We start from the raw sequence: 24509 nt of genomic DNA on the forward strand, positions 1-24509 counted from the left end.
AGTAAAAACCATCATCACTTGATGCGGAGACCCTCTCCGCATCAAGTGATGCGGTGACCCTCTCCGCATCAAGAGCGGAGTTTTGTTCAGGGTGCCGAACAAAAACACCCTGATAATGACTGTGTTTAGACTGTTCCCCCCATTCCATGCAAGGCCACCTGGGTTGGCTGGAAGACTGTTTACTTAGCCTAGCAGGGCGAAGGACACTGTCTCAGCTGAACTCTGGACACACACACACACATATGCACACACTGATCCTCCTCCCTTTCCAAACGCCTTCGATGCTTGTGCCCTACCGGGGAAGATGGCAGTCAACTGGACCAGCGCAGACATGCTGCAGGACCTGATGCGCTGTCTACACCGGCTCTCTCTTACCCTTTACCCGCCCCTGTTGCTTTTCTTGTGTTTCTATGGTGTATTGATAGTCATGTGCTTTTTGTGCTGAGGTGTTTTTTCTGTTATCAAACTGTTCTCCCACTAGGAGCTCAGTCTGAGTGGAGTTTTTTTTCTCCTCCTCTTACCTCATGTTATGTATTTTCGTTGTTTTTTTCCTATCAGCCTACCTTTCTGACATGTCTCCCCAATGTGATGTTTGTGTAAAGTTGGTCAGAAGGTTCCTTTGTAAGTGCGCATGCGCCATTAGCGTGCTGCCTGCTGTAACCCTAATTTCCTTCGGGATTAATAAAGTATTCTGATTCTGATTCTGAAGCAGCTGCCCAAGTCTGTTAATGAGGATTCGCCACCCGCTGAAGAAATCCCAGTGCCAGGATGTACGGTTCCACTCTAGATTCTTCCATCTCGGTGAGTGAGATTGACTCTTTGCCACGAGCTCTTGCTAAGTCTGGAACTACAAGAACAGACTCTGCCGTTTCCAGTTCAGAATTGAAAACAGTTTCTCATGTTTTTAAAGCTACTGAATGTAGCTACTGAACCAGTGCCCTACCAAGGCTGTGGTTTGTAGTTCCGCCACTTTCCTCACAGCCGGCCTCCAGAACTGCTTTGTCGCTGCTGCTGGCTCTGCGGTCGACCTCAAGAGCTACTCCATCTTGGCTGCTGGCTCCGCAGTTGGCCTCCAGAAGTGTTCCGTTGCCACTGCTGGCTCCGCGGTCGGCTTCCAGAACTTTCTGAAATTTGGTACCGTCAACCTATGGGTTAACTTCCTGAACTGTTTTGGTATGGACTGTTGTGCCGTCACCCTCCGGGCCAGCCCCCTGAACTGTTTATAACTTTGAGTTTGAGTATGAGTTTCCTCAGCTCCAGTGCCTTTCGTGGACATTTTGCTTTGGACTTGGACACAAAAATACAAGAAAACACAAAATGCTTATCATGACAGTTTACCTTTTTTCTTAGTTTGTTTTTCCTTCTGATTAATCCTTTAAAGCCGGTCGGAGCGGGCACGCTCCGTTTTGCGTAACTATTTTTAAATCCCGGTAGCACTGCAACCACATAAGCTAGCGCAATCATTTTTTTTTGCATATGAAACCGGAGAAGTTGTACTTACATCTTATGGCATCAGCTTGTCCTAAGTCAGTTTCCTTCCACATATAGCTTTGCAAAAACTGCATAAAAAGCGCTTGCAGCAACAAAAACATAATATTCCAGAAACGCGCTTTGCCGATCCGATCAGCTGTTTGTAACACTTCCTACATCCATCAGCACGAACTATTGCATGTCCGCCATGACCTGCCCAAAACCGGAAGTGACATCATTTTGCGGAAATGTATTTTTTTACTATCAGGGCCTTATGAGCCTATACTGGTGTTTTTAAAAGTTGTGTTTGACTTTATGACTTTCTGTGTCGATTCTGGGATGCTTAGGACTCATATTGCACTGCTGGAAATAGTTTATTTTGATGCATATGCTGTCTTTTTTGCAAATTTGCATTATAATATTTATTTTCGTTTTTCCTGCAGTATATAAAAATTGATGTATTTCAAAAATAAAACTATGAACACACTCAAAATAAATTTCCTGTGGTGGGAAACTATTTTGTATTTACAGTTTTGTGGGATAAGCCTCTTAAATTTCTCTAACTAGAAATATATGTTAAAAAAAACAAAAACAATTTTAATTTGTTTTGTAGTTTATTGCACTTTTTTGCAATTTATGTAATTACTATGCACTTAATGCAGACATATTATTAAAATTTGGGCTATAATGTTTGTATTGATGTATATCAACTTGAAATGCTCCCAAAAATGGCACTACAACATGTAAAAATATAATATAAGCTCTGGCGGACTTGGTTCTATGGTAGGTCTTAAAGGGTTAAAGTACACGAAGTTTGGCCCTGTAAGTTTAAGAGAAAAATTGTGTTTTCTTCTGAATGTTAACAGATATTTGATAAAGTTTTCTGCTTTTATTGTAACTACCATGGTTGATTGCTTTCTGCAAACTGAGAAACCCATCGCTGAGAGGTGAGAGATGATGGAACGGAAGCTTTCTACACCCAATGATACAAATGGACAAATTCAGCAGAGTGAGAAAGAGAAGCAGAAAAATAAAAAGTTCAAATTGCTGCAAAAAGTTATACATTTAGAAAGTGTGTAGAAAGTATTTTCTAATAATGTCATGTCTCTATATCATCTCTCTCCTGTTAGAGCCTCTCACACAAAAAACATCAGCCTGTTTAATACTCTGATATCTTTAACATGTTAACAAAATTATATTGCAAAAAACTTCTTATGCAATAAAAGAATATGCATTTAATCTCCTAAGACCGGAACTCTTTCATGGCATTCATTTTTAATTTCTCTTTGCTATTTGGGCGGATTGGGAATTGATTGATGTAAAAACAAAGAATTTGTTTTTCTTCGGGGTTTTTTTTGAGAAAAATTAGATCCACATATGATGACATTCATTTTAAATTTCCATAGAACACTGGTAGTATAATGTCCTTGTAAGTTATATCAGGCCCTTGTAGAGCAAAATTTAGTATTTTGGTCAGTAGTTCCCAAACTAGCATACACGTACCCTTGGAGGTACGCAAGTGGCTGTAGGGGGTATGCGGGTTGGGGTTGGAGTGGGAATCAAAAATTTTAAAAGCCGAAGTTGTATGTGGCTATCAAATACATGACTATATACCACCCTCTGGTGTTCAGCAAAACAATAGCTCTGACAAAATACATGGGTGTGACTTGCCCAAATGACTGACACCTAACAGTTGAAGTTGCCTCCAAGCATTCAGTGCAGCGCGAAAATGGACAAGTGGTTAACAAGAAAAAAAAAAAAAGGCCCTACCACAGAGACACCGGCCACAACAACCAATCAGCTCATATCTGACGATGCATTTTCCAGTGACAGCCCAGGTGATCAACAATGTGTTCGTCAGATTTGGATGCTAGCACGGATTTATCTGTGGTTACTAGCCAAGTGGCTAGCATAGCTGGAGCCAGTCATGTGGAAAGTGATGAAGTGTCTGATGCTGAGCGTCAAAGTGGGAGAAAGCATGACAGCTTGGACTGTAACACAACCTCATCAAAGAAGCGCAAATATGATGACAATTATATTTCCTGGGGTTCACATGTATAAATATTGGTGTATTTTCCACATTTGCCACAATGTGTTATTTGTGCAAAAGTATTTTCTCAGAACTCAATGAAACCTTCACTTTTGCGCAGACATTTAGAGACAAATCATCCCCATTTGAAAAATAAACCAAGAGAATATTTTGAGCGACAGCTAAAATCACTTTCAACAAGTAAAACCTGCATTCAAGTGCCAGATCTTATGAATAAAAACAGACTACAAGCATCTTACATGGTCAGTTACAGAGTGGCGAAAAAAAACAAGAAACCCTAGACTATTGTGGAGGACCTCATTCTCCCTGCTGCTTTAGATATGGTAGGGACAATTTTGGGGGAAAAGGCAAAAAAGACGATACAGTCCATTCCATTAGTGGTGGGCGGATCGATCCAAATATCGATAGTATCGATCCCAAGTCGGCATCGGATCGATACTAGCCTGGTGAGATTGATTCTTTACTTTGAGTTCTGCTTGTTTGCTATGCTGTGCTTTCGGTAAAAACGAAACAACCAGGTCGCTGGACTCACGGCTCCTGTGTCAGCAGGGAGCACTTTGCTCCCTCTCCCCCACTTTTATGTTTCGGTGTTGCACAGACACTTTGGGGGTTGTTAAGTTGTTTACATATTAATTATATATATTTTTTGTTTTTGTTGTTGAGAATTTTAATTGTGATTTTTTGTATTATAGTTTATCAACAGTATTTGTTTTTATTTGTTTACTGGTTTGCGTGCACTTAAGATTAAAAAAAAAAAAAAAAGATCGCCACCACGGCAGACCCGATGGCATTTTCATGCTTCGCAGCATCATTTATTCTTACAATAATCACACGGTTGCTGTAACAGTACATTCAACGGCTTCAGCTCTCCCGCTGCCAGCCGTACACATCACCACCACCAAACCTGCAGCGTCATCGCAGAACACGCCCTGCCACATACCCCCCTCGCCCGTTTCACCTCACCCAGGGAGCAGGCGAGGGAATCGGCGCCCCATGCCCCAGCCCAGCGATAGGGAAGTGTCCACTCTGGCGGTTGCCCGCGCCTCCAGCGGAAGCCCCGGGGCTAGCCTGATGGCCACCACCCATATGGCAAGCAGCGGCGGCGCAGCAGCCGTGGAAGTGAGCTGGGGCTCACAGGCAGCTGGGCAGACGGCCCAGGACCATGCAGCTTGCGTGCCAAAGTGGACAGCATGCCGCCTTCAGGCGTGGCAGGACCCCCACGCACCTCGACCTCCGTCTCCAGCTTGGCAGGTCCCGCTGGCGCGCCAGCCTCCGGCTCACCCAGAGCCGCGCACTGTCCACCCTTACAGTGATCATACGGTTGCTGTAACAGTAGCCTACATTGCCAGCAGTACACATAAACACCAAAAACAAGTATCATATCGGTATCGGCGTTACTGGCCCGAATTTACTTGGTATCGGATCATACCAAAATATGCAGTATCGCACACCACTACATTCCATCATCAAACAATACTTTCTCACGGCGCATCAATGCAATGTCAGAAAATGTTTTACAGCAGCTACTTGGGATACACGGATTTGACTGGGAGACACGGAGGTGTGGTTTCGTGTGTGCAAGCAGTCCCGCCAGATGCCTCTTGGGTACACTGCAGCATCCACTGAGAGGCTCTTGCTGCAAAGGGAATACCTGTCCGTTTGAAACATGTTTTGGACACGAGTGTAAAAATGGTTAACTTTGTGAAAGCCAGGCCGCTGAACTCCCGCTTATTTGCTGCGTTGTGCAATGAGATGGGCAGCGAGCATGAGACATTATTACTCCACACAGAGGTTCGCTGGCTATCTAGAGGGAAAGTGCTGACCCGTTTCTTTGAGCTGAGGGATGAACTTAAAGTTTTCTTCAGTAACCATCCCTTTGAGCTGTCTGAACATTTGCATGATGAAGAGTAGCCTACGTTACGTGCCTGCCTTATCTGTGTGATATATTTTCTCGTCTGAACGAGCTCAATCTCGGATTACAAGGCGTTTCTGCAACTATATTCAATGTTCAAGATAAAGTTGAGGCCACGATAAAGACGTTAAACCTTTGGAAGAACTGCATGGATACAAACAATACTGAAGTCTTTCCCGTGCTGCATGATTTTCTGCGCTCTAATGATCTCACACTATTAAAAAGTGTAAAGCGCGAATGTAACGTGCACCTTGAGGAGCTGGCGGTGCAGTTACGCCGATACTTCCCAGAGACTGATGGCTCAAATGATTGGATACGTCACCCGTTCCTACTTCGTTATCACCGTCTGATCAGGAGTGCCTAATTGAGATCGCCACAGATGGATCTCTAAAAGTTGAACACGCTCAAAAGACCCTGGCGGATTTCTGGAAAGGACTGCGCACTGAACAGCCCGCGCTGGCTAAGTGCTCTGTCAAGACTCTGATGCCTTTCGCCACCACATACTTATGCGAAAGGGAATTTTCTGCTTTAACAAACATGAAAACAAAATACAGAGCAAGACTTTGTGTGGAAAACGATATAAGACTCAGCCTTTCCCAAATTGAGCCAAACATTGAAAAGCGTGTGCCTCTGCTCAAGCACATCCATCACATTAAATAAAGTTCTGTTTAATGAAAGTTCATATATGGCCTTTATGCTCTCGACAAAACGGTGAATTCTAATAAATCTTTTGATACACTGCTAGTATTAAGTAGTAAAGTTCGTTATTAAAATTCTGTTTTAACTAAAATATATTAATAAATTCATTTGTTGGTGAGAAATAATAGACTGTGCAGTATTTATTTTTATGCATGCGGTATTGCAATGTATTTATAGACACTAATTAAGAGTCGTTCCTAGCAAGGGGTATGCGGCTGAGGGTGACATGTCTCAAGGGAAGCACTGGTCTAGACAACCCAAAATGTGATGTCCACATATGTGGACGCCAGGTCCTAGGAGGTTAATGTTATCTGTCTGATTTCAAAGTATCTGTCGCATCTGAAACATGCTGCAACTTGCAGCTGAACTCTGCACTGGTCCATCTTAACCAATATATCTGTGCAGCAACGCTAACACTGGGATTACCTAATTTGTAATATTTTTAAAACCATCTGTTTAATCTTATTATATGTAAAAAGAACTAACAGAAATAAATAAACAAAAACACATTGAGCCATCTCCCAAAATAAAAGTACACACCCTATTTATAGTAGTGAATCATATGAGTGATCATTCTATCATATGGAAATTAGATCTGTCAATCTACTCAAGACTTTTGATACAAATTAGGACAGAAAAAGTGTGTATAGGAGCTACATTTGAGAAAAAATAAAATAGAAATAATGATAAAATGAAAACTTCATTATAACAACATAGAAAAGAGTTGTGTCGTTATAAATGTGTTGAGATCAGAAAACACACTAACCTGTTTTATACAAAGAAAGTGGAGAGAGTAGTTGTGAGATGTGATCAGTCTGCAGTCTCTTTCTTGTCTGAAAAACTTTACCTTGTGGTAAAGACTTGCAGTATCCTGCCATACTCAGAACTGCTTCCTCCTTGTGGTGAAGCCCTGTAATTATCTACAGTTTATAGATAAGTTTATATTTCTTATACACCTCCAACCATACCATTTTCGAAAATTTCAAAATAGGGTTTTGCGTCTTACCATGATTATTCACTTTTTGTGATAAAATATCAATTGGTGTGAATGGAGATGCAAGCTCTTGTTCTATTAAAATCCAATCTATATTGTTTTTCCCTGCCCAATGTTTGCCTAATCTAGCCATTTCAAAAGAGATGCTATAATACTCTATATTGGGCAGGGCTAGCCCCCCTTCTTTCTTAGGTTGGGACAGTCGATTTATGTTAATACGGGGTTTACCACCCTTCCAAAGAAAATCTTTTATCATATTATTGTAGCTTTGCAACATCCATCGCGGGATACACATAGGCAGCATTCCTGTATGGTTGTGGCACCACTCATCAGCTATTAAGTTGATGAGTGGTGCCACAACCATTTTAACTGTGTTCACTTTTCCCCACAATGTCAAATTTAGTTTACTCCATTTACCCAAGTTTTTATTGATCTTTTTTAATAATTTTCCCATACTGTTAGCCATAATATCCTCAATATTGGGGTTCAACTCAATTCCAAGATATTTCATTCCATTGTCCACCCACTTAAAGTTAAAGCCCGATATTAAGTTATGACTGCAGGCCCGGGAAACTAGCATCGCCTCTGATTTATGCCAATTAATTTTGTACCCCGAAAACAATGAATATGTATTAATCACCTCTAATAGTTTTGTGATAGAATTAGTTGGGTCTTGGTTTAATACCAGCACATCATCTGCATACAGGAATAATTTGTGTTCTCTGCCTCCCCCAAATACACCTTTAACCTCTGCATTTTCTCTGATTTGAATAGCTAATGGCTCTAAAAAATATTATAAATAGCAATGGGCTTAAATTGTATCCTTGACGTGTTGATCTGGAAATACTAAAAAAAGGAGAAAGTACCCCATTTGTAAATACAGCTGCTTCTGGACCAGAGTACATGGTTCTAATCCATCTGCAAAAGTTGTCACCTATTCCAAACCTTTCCAGGGCTGTGAACAGAAAGTTCCACTCCACCCTATCAAAAGTTTTCTGTGCATCTAAAGATATAGCCAATACAGGATTTGTGTTATTTCTATTCAGCCACAGCAGGTGTAGTAATCTCCTCATATTATCAGAAGCAGATCTATTCTTGATAAACCCTACTTGATCTTGATGAATAATTTGTGGTATTACAACCTCCAACCTTGTTGCTAAAACATTGGATAGAATTTTGCAATCCACATTGATTAAACTTATCGGTCTGTAATTACCTGGATCAGTTAAATCCTTGTCACCTTTTGGAATTAGTGATATTACTGCCTGATTAAAACTTGCAGGGAGTCGTCCAAATTCAAAGGCTTCAGGTAATACTTCAGTTAGAAAAGGACATAGCAAATCTATAAATTTATGGTAAAATTCAACTGGGAATCCATCCATTCCTGGTGACTTCCCAGCTCTCATTGCACGGATAGCTTCTTTTACTTCTACCTCAGTTAGTGGAGTTTCCAATTTGTCCCTACCCTCTTGTGAGATTTTTGGTATTTTCATTTTATCAAAGTATGTACTCAGCAGATCCATACTTACTTTATTATCGGACGTGTATAAATCTTGATAAAATATTTTAAAAATTGTGTTGATCTCTGAAGAGGAAGTAACTAATTTATCATCCTTTTTAACTGCCGTAATAACATTCTGATTGTCCATTTGCTTAAGTTGTCTGGCTAATAAGCCTGCCTGTCTTCTCACCATTCTCATAGAAATTAGTTTTAAGACGAAAGAGGGCATATTCTGCTTTTTTGTTATAAATTTCATGAAGATCATATTTAAGCTGACAAATCTCTTTAAATTTATTATCATCAAATTTTCCTGCTAATTGTTTTTCCAATTTACTTATATTTTCCTCCAAAGTTTTTATCTTTTCCTTATTTTCTCTATTTTTCTTAGAACTATAGCTTATGCACTTTCCACGAATAAATGCCTTCAAAGCATCCCATACAATGGCTAACATTCACCTCTAAAAAAATCTTATATCTTCTTTTAGGGTTGATACAAATTTTTTGTCCTGCAATATGCTTGAGTTTAGTCTCCACCTACCCGTTCTGTTCTTTTCGACATTTAGATTTATGTGCAATTCTACTGGTGCGTGATCTGTTAAAGCAATCACACCTATGTCACAGTTTACTACTAAATGGACACATGATTTAGAAATCAAAAAATGATCTATTCGGGAACATGTCTTATGCAAATGAGAGTAAAAGGTGTATTCTCTTTCCATAGGGTGAAACAGCCTCCAAATATCTACCACACTGAGATCTTCTTTTAAAGCATCTATCGCTGTCCCACTTCTAGTACTTGAAGTTGCATTAATGGCACTTCTATCAATATATTCGTCCATCACATTATTAAAGTCTCCACCTAACAAGATCTGGCCCTTCATGTTCCCTAGCATCTTGTTAACCTCATCCATAAAATTAGGTTCATCCCTGTTTGGGGCGTAAATATTGCACAGAACGACCTGAACTCCATTAATGAGAGCCTGCAGAGCCAACACTCGCCCGTCTTCATCCCGGCTTTCCTTCAATAATACAAAGTTTAGTCTTTTATTAATAAGTATCATGACACCACAACTCTTGCTTGATCTTGAGTTATGAAATACTTCCCCAACCCAATCCCTTTTTAATTTCAATGCTTCATTTTCAGTCGCAAAATGCGTCTCCTGGATGTATGCAATATCAGCATTATGCGACTTGAGGTAGCTAAGCACTTTTTTCCTTTTGACTGGTGTGCCACAGCCATTTATATTCCATGACACAATATTAACGTCCACATTCCCCATGACTATGCCATGTTAAGGTATCTATAAGCCTTATATCTTCCAACCCATAACCATTTAACCTGTGCTGATAAGCCTGCTTGAACCAGAACATAAGTTTAAACAAGAACAGTACCTCACCTATAGAATCTCTACCAAAAAAATACAAAAATAAAAAACAACAGCCCCGTGGGCAAAACCGTCTCTGGTCCGTGATTGTCCCGTGGACAGTGAACTGCTGTCCTCCTGCTGTCCCGTCGACACCCCAGGGAGGCCGCCCCCGTCTTATGAAATTATTAACAATGCGCTCCCATGCACGTAATTTAGCTTACTAACCCCTTACTCCACCACTTCCTGAAAGTTCTCACGCATGAATTTCTCTGCCTCCTCAACGCTGTCAAAGCTCTTCTGCTGGCCTTTCCACGTTAATCGAAGTTTTGCTGGATGTGCCAGGGTGTGCTTTATCTGATGCTGCCATAGCTTCTTCATTACTGGGGAGAAAAGCTTCCTCTGCGCCGCTCGCTTCGCGGTCATATCTTCATAAAATGACAAGCGGCAGTTCTCCCACAGTATTCCTTTCTTCTGCTTAGCGGTCATGAGAACTTTTTGTCGTGCAGTGTAATGGAGAAATGTCACCAGCACGATTCGAGGTGGCTGACCAGGTCCCGGGCGTGGTCTCGTACTTCTATGGCATCTTTCCAGCTCATATTCCTCCCCTTGTAGACCTAGGCCATCCGCGAGTATCTTAATCACAGTCATAGTTAAGTCATTTATGCTGCCACCACTTTCCAGACCCTCTTCCAGACCGATAAGCCGAACATTCTTTCTGCGGTTTCTGTTTTCCTGGTCGTCTACTCGGGTCCAAAGTTGTTCAAGCTTTTTAGCGTTTTTACCATTATCTTCTGTTATGCTCCTCATTTTGTCTTCCACATCTGAAATGCGGCCCTCAGCTTCGGTCACCGTATTTGGATTGCACTTATAGCATTTTTAAATTCCACCATGTCTGACTTGATGTGAGATACATCGGCCGCAACACTAGTTAGGATAGTTCCAAGCTTAGTCATTTCGGCAAACAGGCCACTTATATCCATCTTTGGCCCTTCTTCTTGGCTAGCAGGGCCAACCTTGGCACTGCTAGCATTACTTTCCCCCGCCGCCACCATGGAGATTCGGGTTTGCACGCTCTTCCTTTTAGTTCCTGTGGCCATGTCTCTCAATAAATCCGAGGACACTGATCTAGCAAGTCACCGCAGTGAGGAAATATATTATTTGGGAGCGTTTACCTTGTTTTAAAACTAATGTAGGGTCGACGGGGGTCAGAGACTCTCTATGGCGCGGCCATTCCCAAATGCTCCATCACGTGACTCCTCCCAGTCTAATTCTTGTCAGGGTTCCTGGGTTGCTTACCCAGTATTTTCAGTTCATTCATATTCACTGTATTTTTCACTTGTTCCTGTGCCATCTCGTTCCATGTGTCATTAGCCAGATTATGTTCAGCTGTGCACTCACGGGTCTCTCATTATCATCCTCATCAGTCTGTGTATTTAAGTCTTCTGTTTCCACTTTTTCACCGTCGTGTCATTGATGTTGTCATTCCCGTGTGTGCCGTATACTCAGTCAGCCATTCAGTCAGTCTTTCAGTTGGCCAGTCAGTCAGCCATCTCATGTTCTGTTCATTCCTCCGTTCTCTACAATAAAACACCAGTCCTCACCTACCTGCAAGTCCTGCGTTTGGGTTCTTTCTTCCTCGCCTCCACACACAACCCCTGACAATTCTTCATTCAGAAATGAAATTCCAAAAGTCTCTGAGGTGAGTTTATAATCGGGGGGGGGCCCTCCCCGAGCAAAACAACACCCGTAGAAGGCTGACTCGAGCTCCTGCGCATGCTTAGCCTCCTGCCTCACCCTCTCCTTGGGGAAGGCACAAACTGCGAACTGCTGATACCAAGCCGAGTCTGCTGGGTCCATGTTCTGTATTTCTGTCATGTGATGTGTGCAGCAGGAGAGAAGGACCCATGTGCGGACTCCAGGAGGCAAAAAGTGTATTCCAAAAACAGCTTTATTGCTGAAGATAAAATAACTAATGTGAAAATACCAGTAAACTAAACAGGCAGGCTGGCAAATGGACCACACAGTGTGAGATGAGGGAGATCGCGACACAGACCGAAGAAAACACAGGGCTTAAATACCAGTGTTGGTCAAGTTACTTGAAAAAAGTAATCAGTAACTAATTACTGATTACTTCACCAAAAAAGTAATCCCGTTACTTTACTGATTACTTATTTTCAAAAGTAATCAATTACTTAGTTACTTTTTAAAAACACGATTTACAACCTGAATAGGTGATAAAGAGATAGATCTTTCAGCCCAATTTTACTTTTTCTGCATAACCCATCATACAAAATGTAATCAAATGGAAAAGTCTATTTTTAAAACGTGTTTTATTAGTTTTAATCTTTTAACTTTATGCATCAAGCAAAAATTTTATTATATGCAACATTCTCTGACTGGAAGAAATTTGTTTAATATTTAAACCTATTTTCTGCACATTCCAGCACATAAAATTGGGGTTTTTTTTGTGTTTACACTCACTCTTTCAAATAGATGCAAGTAAAACACAGCAGAAAATAAATAAAATCAAAGACTAGCGGTCCTTTTGCTCTATTTTCACCTGTAAAGCAGGAGTAGGGTAGGCGAGGTTTACCCTGGTTTACCCAGGTGTGCTGCAGCGGTCAGTGGAAGAATCCGCGAATTTCTCTGTGAATTTCCCATTAAGTCGTAGCAGACTTGGTGCTTGCTTGGAAGTGTAGGGGGTTTTTTTCACTGTAAAAAGAAGTTTTCTTCCCACGCACAACGGACGTTAATGTTTTTGTCACTTTTTATGGAATCAAACTCAAAGTAAGGTCAGTACTCGCTTTAAACGCTGCATGCTCATACTCTCTCCCGCACTCGATATATTATCCATTGTTGATCTGCACACAGCTGTTGTCACCAACGTCGCACTCGCTTACGTCACTGTCATGAGACATTCTCGCAAAAAAAAAAAAAAATCACGGTTTTAGTAACGCAGCGTTCCTATGGGAAAGTAACGGTAATCTAATTACCATTTTTGCAATAGTAGTCCCTTACTTTACTCGTTACTTGAAAAAAGTAATCGGATTACAGTAACGCGTTACTGCCCATCAAATACACAGAGTGAGCAATCAGGGAATGGGAGACAGGTGGGAAACACAGCTGGGACAAATCAGGGCTAACGAGACAAGGGAAGCAAAACCAGATTAACATGAGACACGGACGTTCAAAGTAAAACAGGAAACATAACACAGAGACGTGGACTTGACAAGGGGATACAGCTGACAGGGGAGACAGCAACTATGGAACACAGAGACATAAACCATAGGACAGAGAACTCTAAGGAACCAAAAGACTAGAAATTATAAATAATATCAAAGTTCAATAATAATTTAAAACTGAAAACTCTGGGTCGACAACCCAGGCACCCCAACAGTAAAAGCTCTGCGTTTCACTTAAAAATTTTTGTTTGACTTGTACCATCCAAACTGTAAAGGAAAAGATTTGTTTATGGTCCAGTGTTGAACACCTATAAAGGCTACAACATAGTGTATATACTATCCTCCTAAGACCCAAAGTCTTTCATGGCATGCATTTTTAATTTCTCTTTGCTATTTGGGCTGATTGGGACCTGATGAATGTAAAAAACAAGAGTTACCAGATTTTTTTTTACCTGATTTTTGTTTCAGAGAAAAAAATAATACCACATAAGAGGAAATTCATTTTACATTTCGATAGAACAGTGGCAGTGTAATGTCCTCGTAAGTGGATATCAGGTCCTTGTAGAGCGAAATTTAGTATTTTGGTCTCCAAATCACTTAATGATTTGATTCCTTATCAGTTCTCTTATTGATTCTAATTGGGTTGGTTCCACTAAGTGACATGTTATACTACTTTCACTTGACTTGGAATGCACTGTCTCTTAATTACCATTTAACAATATAAAGCTAATGACTACAGTTATACACACCAACCCAAGATGAAAACCAGTACAAAGAAAAATAAAAGCTCTGCTTTTGGTGACAGATGTTACAAAGAGCTCCCACAGTCTCAATCAAAAGTTTAAAACCACTTGAAAAATGGCAAAGAAAATTACATTTTGCATGGTTGGATCTTAACAAGGTTCCAAGTAGAGTCTCAAGATGCAACCAGAAGAAATGAGAGGGAGACAAAACATTTCTTTGAGCATGCAATTTATTGAAAACAACGCTTAAACTGAAACAAGCTGTTTTACAGCTGATCAAAAGTTTAGGACCACATGACTTTAAAACAGTGGTCCCCAACCCCCGGGCCTCAGACCGGTACCGGTCCGCGAGAGTTGAGGCTCAGGTGTGAAATGTATGGTTTTCAGGGTTTTTATCGGTTTTCAGCGTTATTTTGTTACCATTTTTATCGTTAACTCGGCTTTCCTTGGTCTTTTCACGTGTGTTATGAATAAATCTTCTTTTTTTCTGTACCGGTACTAGTTTTAATTTGTTGTATTTATCCGCGACACCTTAAAGGCCGGTCCGTGAAAATATTGTCGGGCATAAACGTGGCGCAAAAAATAAACATGGTAAAAAATAGATTAAGAAGGGAGAGATTCAAGGATTAAAGTAAAATGAATGGCTACTTAGGGCACGAGGCATTGCTAATAGCTAAAGCATAGCTTTTAATTTTCGTCATATGCTTCACTGCAACTAAGAAATAACATTTGTACCAGTCTGATTAAAACCTGTTTCAATATCTATAATCAAACAAAATTAAATATATGCATAATGTTAATGCATGAGATATATAGCAAGATCATGGTGCAAAAATACCAGAGATGATTCTGAATTCAGTAGCATTTCATTCGGATCATAAAATACTAGGCATCAACTCATTCAGTGACCACTTGTTCTTCGGTGATAGAGGTTTTGGCGAATGGAGAGGACCATACCTATCATTACATTAAATTTCTCTTCTCTCTTCCAAGGGGATAATTGGGGAGAATATAAAAATATAAAAAAGTAATTTATTTTTTTTATATTTTCTGCTAAAGTTAGAAGTTAACATTTTGTCTGGAATACATTAATTTTTTGTTTAAAATAGATTAATTTCACTGTCTGTGTTTCAATTTTGTAATACATGCGGTGCTATGAAAAAGTGTTTGCCCTCTTTCTGGTTTTTGTATTCTGCATATTCGTCACCCTTACTTCAGACAACAGAACACATTTTAATGTCAGACAAAGATATTAACAGAGTAAATTAACAAAAGATAAATACAAACATTTCATTAAAGGGAAAAAATATCATATCATATTAATTTATTGGAATTTACCCACAGAAATGCACTTTAGGATAACAGTGACTTTCTGAGATGAGTGATGATAATCAAATCAACTTTTCTCCAGATGGTTTAGTTTGTGTGTATAGTGAGGTATTACTGCTGGGTCATTTTTTTTGCAATGATAAAACGACAAAAGGAGTTGTAAAAACAAACCAAAAAGCTACCATCATGAGTAAACCTGAGCATCACACATTGTCTCACATACACTGAACAAAAATACAAATGCATTGTTTTTGCTCCCATTTTTCATGAGCTGAACTCAAAGATCTGAAACATTTTCTACATACACAAAAGACCAATCATTCTCAAATATTGTCCACAAACCTGTCTAAATCTATGTTAGTGAGCACTTCTCCTTTATCTCCTTTGTCGAGATAATCCATCCCACCTCACAGGTGTGGCATATCAAGGTTCAATTTTATTTATATAGCGCCAAGTCACAACAACAGTCGCCTCAAGGTGCTTTATATCATACAGTATATCCTATAATAATAGATACAGAGAAAAACTCAACAATCATATGACCCCCTATGAGCAAGCACTTTGGCAACAGTGGGAAGGAAAAACTCCCGTTTAACAGGAAGAACCCTCCGGCAGAACCAGGCTCAGGGAGGGGCGGGGCTGTGTAGAAAGTAATATTAAATAAATTCTAACAACAGCATATCAAGCTTAAATGTGCTGCTGTTGTTTAGCCGCTGGTTTCCTCTTTCTGGTGCAAAGTGGGCCAAAAACAAACAACAGAGATGGGAGTTGCAAAAGAAAAGTCGATGATTAATCAGTTCCATGATTGAAATAGCAACAGGAGAGGGAGGGAGAGAGAAGAAGCAGTCGCTCCATTGATCTGTTGTTAAACTTAAGTGGGAATGCTTTACAAACATTCAGAGATGAACTACCACACTTGCTTTACTTGTCTCTGGGATAACTTTCTTGGACATGAAATGCCGGTTTGGTAGTGAGAGCCTCGCTCAACCAGACGCCGAGACGTCTCGCACGGCACGTCTATCACGTGACGCATAATTCTCGTGCTAAGGTTATGCCGCAAGTTTTGTAAGGTCAGATTACATTTTTTATTTCTCTCCGATATACAATCCAGTAATTTAGGTCAGTATCGGACTGATACTGATACGTAACATCGGATCAGTCCATCCCTATTGAATGATGTCCCTTCATAATTTCTTTAATTGGGATGGATGCAGAAGCGGTGGCATAAGTGTGGCCTCTACAGCTACCTGTCCAACCTTAGTAGCCTTACTGCTCTGACTTAATGTTCTATCCTTTTGCTTCGCTCCCTCCAACATATGGTTCTTTACAAAATCTTTGACCTGTCTAATATTTGTGAGAAGTCCTTATTGTTTTTTCTTCGAGGGCTGCCGTTGCCATTGTAATTTCTGTCCTACATGTGTCCACTAGAGGCTGGCAGGTGACCTGCAGTACTACCCTCCTTCCACCGGATGGAGCCAGATACTCCTACAGCTAGTTGGTATTAATTCACTTTTTCTTTTTGGAATTACACTGTTTTGTATCCATGCTGTGGCACTCTTACTTTTTTTTTTTACCAGATGTGGAGTGATTCTTAATCACCCCCCCCCCCACCCCACCCAAAAAATAAGGACAGACATTTACACTTCTAGTTACACTTCTATATCTATCTATGCTAGCCTAGCCTGTAACATTATTATGACAGACACATTTTATGAGTTGACTTGACATTAAGTGACCTACTTTCTTATATCCAGGTCCTTCCTTTTTGCTGCCATCCTACTCTCCTCCTTGCAAGTCCTCACAGCGCAGGCTTGCCGCTGCTAAAACTAAACAGAGCTCCTGAAAGGCACAGCCAATCACATTGGCCATATTTGTCAAATGAGGTAGGACTACAGTAAAGAACGTAATTTAACTCTTAATAGTAGGTGAATGAGACGCTGACAGATCTTTTTTTTTTTTTCTTTCTATCGGTTTTGTTTTTCTTTACTCGAAGAAAACAAATTATTGGTGGGGACAATTCAATAATAGCTGCATATTGGTGGGGACATGTCCCTTCAGTCCATGCCAAATCTATACACTTGATTTGTATAGCGCTTTACTTAGTCGCTAAGGACCCCAGAGTGCTTTACATTACATTCAGTCATCCACCCATTCACACACACCGGTGATGACATGCTATATTGTAGCCACAGCTGCCCTGGGGCGCACTGACAGAGGCGAGGCTGCTGGACACTGCCGCCACCGGGCCTTCTGACCACCACCAGTAGGCAACGGGTGAAGTGTCTTGCCCAAGGACACAACGACCGAGACTGTTGGAGCCAGGGGTCGAACCGGCAACCTTCCAATTACAAGACAAACTGCCAACTCTTGAGCCACGATCGTTTGAAAAGTTTGTTGGACGTAGAATTGTCCAGACATCTCCTTTGAAAGCTATCCAGTGTGGTCTGCCTTTGACGAGAGGGAGGTGGGTCTCTCTGCGTTAGCTGTGTGCTTGGCTAGCAAGTGGTATTTGAGACTGGACGTACTATGGTGATAACTCAGCTCACACCAACAGTAAATACAAATTACTTTGGTCTTGTCAAGAGAACCATCTGGCATTGCTTTAAAATTGAACTTGCTGTTCAAAAGGACCCTTTCTTTATCCATTTCTGCTCACATCTACAACTGCTGCGTCGTAGTATATATATATTTATTGTGTGTGTGTGTGTGTCGTTCTAAAGCAGGGGTCTCAATCGTAAATGAGCTGTGGGCTAGTTTTTTAAACTACCTGAAGCCTTTCATTCAACTACCAAATAATCAAATTGGTACTCACTTTCTGGCCAGACACGTGGCAGCACTTCTGCTATAATTTTGTTCTTATATAACAAAATAAAAATGCAGACGTAAGTGTACACATTCGTTTTTGACTGCTTTTCTTTACAAATAATTCTCTCACTGAACTAACACAGCCAATCCCTGAACATGTTTGTGTTCTCTGGTCAAATTGTTTTCATATGAAATTATTTTTTGCTTTTTAAAGAAATTATTTTAACATTGCACATAACAACAAACACATCCTCCCTAACATAAAATCGTAACTACAAGGGCCAAGTTGGATTACATTTCTTCACGTCAATGTACGGACCACAAGTAGGGGTGATGTGGGCCGCGAGTTTGAGAACACTGTTCTAAAGGGTGGAGTTTTAAGGATGATGACAGGTGCTCAATTCTTGATGAAAAAAGTAATATTTAGATTAATTCCATAAAAAGGGTGGAGACCAAAGAAATTGCAGTGAAAAACATCTTGGCAAAGATCCAATCTGTGGATGCAATGTGTGGTGGACAGAGGTGGGTCGAGTATCTAAAAATTGTACGCAAGTAAGAGTAGCATTACTTTAAAATATTATTACTCAAGTAAAAGTGAAAAGTAGTCTTCAAAAAAAGTTACTCAAGTAAGAGTAAAAAAGTACTTGGTGAAAAGACTACTCAAGTAGCGAGAAGGCAGCTCAGTTTACCATAAATTGTATGGGTGTGCATCTATTTCTGCATATTTAGCAAAAATGTGCCAATTCTTCACTCACTGAAGTGATGGTTAAGCTTCAGCAGCAGTTTGCTCTCAAGGTTCTATCTGTGAAGCTGTTTAGCAGTGAACAGGAGTCCTGCCTGACTAAGAAGTCCTTCACAAGCTCCAGATGCATGAAGAGCTGCATTGATTGCATTTGACCGACAGCTTCTTGATGTGAGGAAAGCAATGCAATAGATCCACACCTCCAGTGAATGGACATGAAAGGAAAGGCTCCAGCTCCCTGCTTCTGGCTTTCCTGACCCCATGGATCCATCATCTTAGTTGGTTAGGCTGCTGTTTGCGCTGGCCTCATCCAGCTCTGAGTGTAAGGCTACGTTCACACTGCAGGCAAAAGCGCATTAAATCCGATTTTTCTGACACTATGCGACCCATATCCGATCATGGTATGACAGTGTGAACGGCACAAATCCGATATTTTCAAATCCGATCTGGGTCACTTTTGTATGTGGTACTGAATCTGATACATATCAGATGTTTTAGAAAGCGACTGCTGTTTGAACGGTCATGCCGCATTAAATCCGTCTTTTATGTCACTGACACAAGACAGACGCCAATTATCAGCGCCGGAGAAGCGCCCGAGAAGACATTGCGAACGGTTCCTGTATTTGTTAGTGAAACTGTTGGGAAGACAACGTTGGAGAAACGTGAAAATTTTATTTGTACTGTATAATCTGCAGATTCTGACAGAAATCTGCAACTATCCTCTGAAACAGCAATAAGGATAATTATTAGGTTATCTACATTATTATGTAAATAACAAAATAACTTAAAGCAAAAATTGGGAAACGTAAAGTCAGAAGTCTTTATATTAACCCTTTAAAGCCGGTCAGAGTGGGAACACTCTGTTTTGCGTAACTATTTTTAAATCCCGGTAGAACTGGAACCACGTAAGCTAGCACAATAATTTTTTTTGCATATGAAACCGGAGGAGTTGTACTTACATCTTATGCCATCAGTTTTTCCTTCCACATATAGCTTTGCAAAAATTGCATAAAAAGCGCTTGCAGCAACAAAAACATAATATTGCAGAAACAGGCTTTCTGGAATATTATCAGCTGTTCGTAACACTTCCTACGTTGGAATAGACGTCAGCGCGAACTATCGCATGTCCGCCATTCCCTGCCCGAAACCGGAAGTGACGTCATTTTCGCGGAAATGTAGTTTGTTTTTTTTTTTTTACTTCAGGGCCTCATAAGCCTATACTGGTGTTTTTAAAAGTTATCTTTGACTTTATGACTTTCTGTATCATTTCTGGGATGCTTAGAACTCAAAATGCACTGCTGGAAATAGTTTATTTTGATGCATATGCCGTTTTTTGCAAATTTGCATTACAATATTTATTTTCGCTTTTCCTGCAGTATATAAAATTTGGTGTATTTCAAAAGTAAAGCTATGAAGACACTCAAACTAAATTTCCTGTGGTGGGAAACTATTTTGTGCAACTTTTTTGTATTTACAGTTTTGAGGGATAAGCCTCTTAAATTTCTCTAACTAGAAATATATGTTAAAAAAACAAAAACGATTTTCAAATTTTTTGTAGTTTATTGCACTTTATGTAGTTACTATGCACTTAATGCATACATATTATTAAAATTTGGGTTATAATGGTTGTATTGATGTATAGCAACTTGAAATGCTCCCAAAAATGGCACTACAGCATGTAAAAATATAATATAAGATCTGGCGGACTTGGTTCGGTAGGTCTTAAAGGGTTATGGGCCATCAGTCAAACAATATTGTTTGCTCTCGGTCTAAACAGGGCGCGTTGTGTGTGACATCTTCTTTGCGGGCCGCTTTGAGCATTCACAGTAGAGAGCGTTTGCTGTCGCATTTGATTTGTAGTGTGAACAAGCAGACAAAAAAATCGGATTTGATCAAAAAAATCGGAATTGAGCATTAAGACCTGCAGTGTCAACGCAACCTGATGAAGTTGAGACCTGTGGAAAGATGTATGGTTTTCAAAAGAATTAGGTCTGGTCATTATAGTGCTGTATACACTGCCAAGCTGCGGATGTTTGGCAAGAAGATTTGATGACACTGGAGATGTTTTTTTACTAACTCTTGTAGAAAAACAAAATCTTGTCATTCATATCCTGCACAAACAGTTTGCAATGAATTCCAGATTAAGTTTAAAATAAGAACACGTGCAAGGCTAAGCAGTGATAGCCAATATATCCTACTGTTTGGCTGCACAAAGCACCCACAAACTTATCTCACTACAACGTAGCGCCAAAAATATGACTCGCAGCTCGAGCTCGAGACTGACATCCAGCTAACCACAGCTAAAAAGATATTTAGAGAAAACTTACTGTTTCCTCAGGTTACACGTTTTTTCACACTGAAAAGTTGGTTTGTTTTGGCTCTCACTGGAGACACCAACACTGAAGACATAGCTGTTCTTTTGTACTGCTTTTATGCAAAACATTCTTTGTATATGAGGCCAAGGGTGTTCATCCTCTTCAGCTCTAGCGTAGACAATTGGCTCTGCCATGTTTTCATGTGTTTCTTCTTTACGTGTGTCCGCTACTTTGAAAGGCTTGGGCAGCTCTGCCCGCCAGTTTCAAACTGGTCATGTGACTGCATGGCCACATCTGATTGGTAAAAACGTTACCGGAAACTCCACTGGCAGCATGATATTTAATGTGTTAAACTAATTATTTTTTTAAAAGTAATGAGTTGAATTTTGCAAATGTAGCAAAGTAAAAGTACAGTTTCTTCTTAAAAATGTACTCAAGTAAAAGTAAAAAGTATTGTGCAAAAGGGTACTTTAAAAGTACATTTTTTTCAAAAACTTACTCAAGTAAATGTAACGGAGTAAATGTAACTCGTTACTACCCACCTCTGGTGGTGGACTATTCAAATGAGAACCAAATGTGCAAATATGGAAACTAGGAGTAAGCCCATAGGAAAACAATAACAAAATTATATTTTTTAAAAAGTATTCATTGTTTGCTCCATACCAATACAATAGAGTGCACAAACATCACATAAGTACAAAAGAGAGGTTAGTGTTGTCTTGTATTATGATACTTGAACTGAAAAACTGCTCTTCAGTTAAACTGTCATTGTGATGCTGGTCTTAGGTAACCAAAAATTAAGTAACATAAAAAGGAAAAAGAGGATGATGGTTGTTTTTTTTTACAAAATGAAAAAAAAGAACCCAACCTCAAAATGACATATTGAAATTCCACAAAGGACTGTCTACTTGAGGCAGATTAAAATACATTTTTAGTTAATGAATGAAAAAATTACATACATGCAAATACTCTTGCTTGAGAAATTCAAAAACAAACAGACACATTATAATGTTTGCTGTTGGCTCATGTTACTCAGTAGAGTTCAGCAGGCATATTATGTTTAATGTTTATTTTTCTCTCAAGTGAAACACTGCAAATGTCACAGAGAAGTGTTCCTTGGCATTCTTCTTTTAATTCCTTTTGTTTTCATAGATCCAAATTAACAATAAGCTGTTCGTAATATTCCAAAAAAATTCAAAGACCCATGACTGTCGAGCAGCTAAAATCCAAACAAGAATTGGACATAAATCCCCTCAAACTATAGCAACTGGTCTCATCATTTCTTACAAGATTATGAACTATTGTTGAATGAAAAGAAGGAAGTGACTGAATTAATACTTGGGCAGGACCCTGTTTGCATCAAGTTGTAATAGACATGGAACCTCTTTGACATAATTTGTTGTGACCTCTGTCCACTGTTGTCACTGTGTTGAGATCATCACTCTTGCTGTGATCTTTCCTAGAATTTAACCAAGACATCTTGACATCAAAACCTAACCAATCCTCTATAAAAACTGTTTTGTAGTGTTATATGATCTGTTTGAGTTAATTGCATCAATGTACAGTAATATTGTATGTCTAAAATCTAGGATGAAATTGTGTTCATTTTCAATTACTCCGTAAAAACATGGTGAAATTAACATGGTTACAATCTGTATAATACACAACATAAAAAAGGGCTACACATGTGTAGCTTATAAACCTTGCCTGTTAGGCTAATTAGGAACAAATGTTACACAGTGTCCTGACAAAGTGCTTTACTAATAACTCCTTACAAAGCAAATTTGTTCCTTAATGACACTTTAGAGGTTTAAGTCTTTTTTGGATTATGCCATTATTTATAACATTGTGTGACTATATGACTGTAACATAAGTTAAAGGGCAAAAATGTCTGGTGTTTTTTAAGGGGCAAATGTAGATTTTTAGGGATTGTGCAGCAGCCCTATATTGTTGATAAAAAGAGTTTTGTTCTCATGAGAGTAATCAATGTTGCCATCCATCACTGGTTGTGATTTCAGTAGAAGTCAAGAAATAGCCAGCTTCAATCAAGAAACAGCTTAATGATACTTCACTAACCTTGAGTAGATTTTCATTGTATTAGAACTAATTTTCTTGTTGCAGTGCATTCATTTGCTATAATTAACAATTCAAAACATAGAAAAGGGCTTACATTTAGTATATTTACCTTACTTTGGGGGCTTAATAGATTCATTTTGTCACGGCTGGCGGGGTGAGCCGTGTGGTGTGGAGGAAAAGGAGGACCCAAAATGCAGGCAGCCGACTGATGATATGAGTGAGGGTTTATTTACAGGTGACAGTGGCAGAACAGACAACGAAGCATGACAAAACAACTGAAGAAACCTAAACTGGGAGAACTAAATGACAAACCTGAGAGCATACAAAAGAGGTGTGGGGCAGAGAGCCGCAGAGACAGGAACGGAACACCATAGAAGCAGACGAGCCGACAACGAACACAGACAAACACCCACTATAAATACACACACCAGGTAATCAGGAAATGGCACACAGGAGGGGACACAGCTGGAACTAATGGGCATAACGAGACACAGACCTACAAAGTAAAACAGGAAACACACAGACTGTTTTACAACACAAAACTCGGGGACCTGTACAGAGCACAGAGGGAGACACAGGTCGGGAAAATAAACACTACAACCGAACCCCAACAACCAATACAAGATCAGAATAAACTAGAAAATAATAATCACAAACTCAAAACGCTGGGTCACCGACCCAGGACCATGACACATTTCAAGTAATTTTATCTAAAATTGAGCTTTTTAAATGTTGCTTAACCCTCTTGAATTCTCAAATGTAATCATTTATTTCTGGATTAAAAAAGTCTTATTTCAAGAGTTCTTCTTACGTAAAATCAGTTTGCTGCATAGGACAGATCATTTTTAGGTAGGCTGCATAGTTTTTCTATGGTGAGTGTAAAGCTTACCTTTGAAATTATAATGGAGACTTTACCAGTGTGCAGTATTTGCATTGAAAGCTGAAATTATTAATTACCACTAGTGAGTTTTCATTTTGAACTTAGAGACTGAGAGAGATATAATGACTAACAGTCAGTGTCAGGGTATTGATAACACATGTGCTGTGATGGAACTTCAAGTCAAATTTCTGTTGAAATGAATGTTGACAGAGAAGGTGTGGATGTGTCAGCACACAAACAGTCAATATTACACAGGAGTAGTTATATATATAGTTATATGCTTCCATGTTAAATTTGTAGCTGTAAATGAAAACACTGCAACCAGTCATGTGTACTGAAAGGACATTTTCTATTGTGGCAACACCATCAACTTATATAAAGATATGAATTTATGAAAAAGGGGGAAGAGGGGAGGAAGGAAATGTGTCAGACAGACACAAATGG

The 24509-nt window shown here is 39.6% G+C and overlaps 1 protein-coding gene and 1 long non-coding RNA gene across 2 annotated transcripts in view; both read right to left on the bottom strand.

Annotated features, from left to right (window-relative positions):
• The window catches only part of LOC146493676 (CMP-N-acetylneuraminate-beta-galactosamide-alpha-2,3-sialyltransferase 1-like), a 33921-nt gene extending 26476 nt beyond the window's left edge, over positions 1-7445 (bottom strand). Inside the window, exon 1 of the mRNA XM_085148826.1 lies at positions 6898-7445. The gene's annotated coding sequence lies outside the window, so the exon portion shown is untranslated. The remainder of the gene's footprint in view (positions 1-6897) is intronic.
• Positions 1-21557, bottom strand: part of LOC146493661 (uncharacterized) — a 534640-nt gene extending 513083 nt beyond the window's left edge. The window contains exon 1 of the long non-coding RNA XR_014872009.1: positions 21122-21557. This is a non-coding gene — a long non-coding RNA (uncharacterized LOC146493661). The remainder of the gene's footprint in view (positions 1-21121) is intronic.
• Between the last annotated feature and the right edge of the window lie 2952 nt (positions 21558-24509).

Source organism: Neolamprologus multifasciatus, chromosome 22 (genome assembly GCF_963576455.1).
Source record: "Neolamprologus multifasciatus chromosome 22, fNeoMul1.2, whole genome shotgun sequence".
Lineage (NCBI taxonomy): Eukaryota > Metazoa > Chordata > Actinopteri > Cichliformes > Cichlidae > Neolamprologus > Neolamprologus multifasciatus.